Source organism: Hyposmocoma kahamanoa, unplaced genomic scaffold (assembly GCF_003589595.1).
Source record: "Hyposmocoma kahamanoa isolate Upper Pololo Valley unplaced genomic scaffold, ASM358959v1 87, whole genome shotgun sequence".
Taxonomy (NCBI): domain Eukaryota; kingdom Metazoa; phylum Arthropoda; class Insecta; order Lepidoptera; family Cosmopterigidae; genus Hyposmocoma; species Hyposmocoma kahamanoa.
In genome coordinates this window covers 13,063,336-13,067,345 of record NW_020654422.1, presented here as the reverse complement: position 1 = coordinate 13,067,345, position 4,010 = coordinate 13,063,336, and the positions used below count along the sequence as shown (strand labels likewise).

Here is a 4,010-nt window from a genome sequence, read left to right as displayed (position 1 = left end):
TAAACTTTAAACTATTTAATCTCTTTTATTTGCCCTGACCTCCTATATTTATGTCATACGATACATTGTTATATGTATATGGTGTTGTAACCTTATAAATTACAAGTTCAAAACCTTTTCCTACTTTAAAGAACCACATAATTCTTGGCGAAAAAGTACGACCTAGGCCGGCTATAATCCAAGCTGAGCCGGCAGTAGCTCGATTTTATTGTACATTCGTAGCAAAGTGCCTGGAAAGGCTGAAAGCCGAGCGAACATTCATTTGCATAAAATGTTCCGATTTGACGGTAAGAAAATTATCGTGTACGTTTGTTTATGGTTTCTTATAATAGGTAGTAATAGACATTTTGGGACTAGCTTTTGAGTAAGTAAAGTTGTAATTATGAGAAATAGGTTTTGATTTTTAATCTGCTATAGTCACATAATATGTACACCGAATAAAAATGGATTTAAAGTACATTTTCCAATGTTCTTGATGCAATCAATCAAATGAATAAAATAATGAATGATTAAATTCATACAACGTCTTGTGTTCATCACATTGTTTTTTCAGTATGGTATATATACGATATAATTATGTAATTCATAATCTCACTCATAATTCATTTATTTTCTAAAACGCTGGTTGTACAGAAAATGACATGTAACAAAATTAGTATATTCTATCCGGTCAAGCATTAGGCACACAAATTATAGATGTTTATATGTTACAGGGAAAATTTTGTAAATTAGATATGGGTATCCTTTATAAGCTTATCTTTATCCTATTATACAAAAGAAAGTTTCGATAGAAACAAGATAGTATTAAGGAGATACTAATCTATATTAACAAACAATTTCTACACTGGTGTTGTAATTTTTTTTCGAAATTATATTTTTGTTTAATAATAAAATAAAAAGGAGCCAAAGCCAGCAGTCTCAACTCTTGCATTATTATGATGCTTTTAGCGCACTAGCATTTTATAAGGAATATTTTGTTTGAGATAACAATAGATGTTTTTGAAGTTCAGCCGATTGTTAACGGAAGAAAGGCACAAAGGATTGTGGGTCAATGGCTGAGCACAAAAATAATTTAATAAAAAATGTTTGTAATATAACATTAGTTTTCTGTTATTATTGATAAAAAGATTGAAAACACAGACAAAAAAATTTCATTCGATCCTTCTGGATTCGAACAAGCGCTTGTTTGCCAAATTGGGGGTAACGATACTAGGTAATATTTATTTTATTTAATATCATATATTTTTTAAGAAAATACTAGACTACTTTATTATTGTTATTGATAGAAAGATCGAACAAACATAAAGATAAATTCTTTCGATCTAACGACTCGAACCAGCATCTGATACCTCATCGTGGCTACCGCTCTTAGCAACAGAGCTACAAACCGAATGAAAAGATTTTACAAGTTTTTTTACATTGTAAGTACTTTGCATTGGATTTAAACGACTTTTTTGCCCTAACGTCACCTGTGAGAACTTACGAAATTTTCTTCAGCAGAGATTTGCTAATTGTGTCGACAAACTGGTAAATTTAACAGATTTGAACAGCTTCTTTGCTCGACCCGGTTCGCTTATATATTGTAAGCGAACGAAAAATAAATAGAAAAGAAACATTCGCAAATTAAAAAAAAAGATTTAGTGGCAGCAGAGTTCCTTGGAAAGAGTTGACACTTGATCTCATCCAACGTAGGACTGTTCGAGTTGTCGATGATCCCAAACTCACTGACGATTTGGTGTCCCTTCGTCTGCGGATAGACAGTGGCTCTCTGTAAGTGTTCTACCGTCTGCATCACGGGTAGTATTATTTAAGCAGCAGTCGAGCATCCTTGTGAAAAAGTTTGTCCAGAGAAGTACTGCCACCTTACCTATTTCTGCCGCCAAACACTAATATGAACATTACGACATTCCAGACTAGAAGGGTACCAAAGGGGTTAGTACAAATTAGAATCAACAAATAAAAGTATCTGTACCAGATTGATTAGACGACTCTTGGCTAGAGAGTAATATTATATAAGAGCTGTGTAAGTAAATACAGGATTTTGGAATAAGTAATAATGTTAAGATGTCTCTGTGGTTGGGATGTACTAAGGTGCATAATTTTAGAATATAAAAATTTAAAAATTGTGAAATTACAGGCGCATGCGACTTGTCCACTTATGTCTCAGGGCGAGGGCTCAGTAGCAGTGACCCTAAGATCTACACGATTTAAAGCTCTAAGTGGCACTACAACTATAATGGATAGGCGTGTCGTTTACCACCTGAGGCACGACTTGTTCGTCCCATTACTTGATATAAAAGCTCACAGAAACTTTTCGAACTGATGCCACCGTGTCGTTTCCACAATTGCACCTCTCGCTAAAAGAGTAGAGCCCATCCCCAAATCATAGATGTCTGGCTATGTAAGATTTCGCGAGCATTACGTTCGTTTCTTCCTCGAACCTGTAAAATATGGAATGATCTTTCTCTTGAAGTATTTCCTTTGTGCTATGACGTGGGGTTCTTCAAAAGGCGTGTCAACAGGACTCTCAAAGGCTGGTCATGCAGCTGGAAGGCAGCTCATCTGATGTTGCAGATGTCGCATCAAGTGGCTCGTCTGGTCAATTTCCTCGTACTTTACATAAAAAAAAATAATAAAAAACAACCTTTTCACTTCTTTGGTACTTTTGCCGTACAATATGCAATGTATTCAACGACTGCGATCATGATCTACCAGAGGGGAGCGGTCCTACGATATAGGATGTATTCCTCCTACAGCTTAATCAATCAATGTCGCTACTCAAGATTCTTGTTCTCAACTAGTTAAAATGTCAGCGCGAAAAAATGTTATCTTCCAAGACACTTCATTACACAAATGTATCCCCCAAATGAGCTTCGGAATTCTCCCGTATTCATAAGGCCCGGTGTTCAGCAAATGACTAAGACAAACACAAATACAGGCCGCCACTGTTGCGTAAACTGTGTAACTTTGAATTAGGGGCCGGACAAACAAACGGACCGAATTGCCTGTCGGTCTTATTTATTGCATGACCCTAAAATAATATGGTGAATACGCAACCGCGTTAATTGTCATGCGGTGTACTGAGACTAAATAAACAATGATAAGTTAATTGGAAAAATGTTTGCATTGTCGCGGATTCTATTATCAACTTTGGCGCTTTTAAATCTCATGGTACAAATATGTGGTGGTTTAAAATATTATTAAAAAAACATTCAAGAATAATATCGCAAAAAATTTTCTACTTCTGACAAGTTTTAGAAAACATGTTCCCATTTTCCTCAAGCCTCTCAAGTTCCCTATAACATCCTAAAGAGTTAATAGAGCGCGGACACACACCTACACATATACACATTCACACTTGCTCACATGTGCATTGACGCACTATCTTTTTTTTTTAATAAATAACGCACACACTCAACATAGCCCCGCACTAGGGAAACCCTGTGTCGCGGGTGCCATGGACACACACATAGACAACCACAAATTATCTCACACATCATTATCATTATCATTAGTCACGCTGTTGGGTACGGGTCTCCTCTCACGCGAGGTTATGGGCCTGGCTCAATGCGGATTGGAATGATTACACGTTTTTCGAGGGTTGTGAACCCTCTTCGACTTTCAGGTTTCATTCAAGTTTTTCTTCACTGAAAAGCTCTTTTTCAAATAAAATTTCGAGAAATTTAGAGGTGTAAGCCCGGATTCGAATCAACGATCTTTGCTTGAGAAGTTTTAATTTAAATTAGACCTACGTTCTTGGCAATAAGGAATAAGAATAGAACACAATAGAATTCTTTATTTCAGGCATTGACCCATATAAACTGTTAGTTACATTTTCTCTTAAAATATACACGGCATAACGACACAACAAAATATTTATTTTATATATACATATAAAAACAGATTTGATTTGCCCAACCCATTACTTTAAAATTGGACAATCAAACCTGCTTGCAACCATTTTTAGTATGCTATTGCGGCTACTTCTGCCACGAGTTATAAGCTGTACT

The 4,010-nt window shown here is 35.8% G+C and overlaps 1 long non-coding RNA gene across 1 annotated transcript; it reads right to left on the bottom strand.

Moving 5' to 3' along the window:
- Positions 1-1,642: 1,642 nt before the first annotated feature.
- LOC113235104 lies at positions 1,643-2,585 on the bottom strand. Its single transcript, XR_003310846.1, has 3 exons — positions 2,442-2,585; positions 1,868-1,873; positions 1,643-1,747 (listed from the first exon to the last, which is right to left on the bottom strand). It is a non-coding gene; the product is annotated as an uncharacterized LOC113235104 (long non-coding RNA).
- Positions 2,586-4,010: the final 1,425 nt, after the last annotated feature.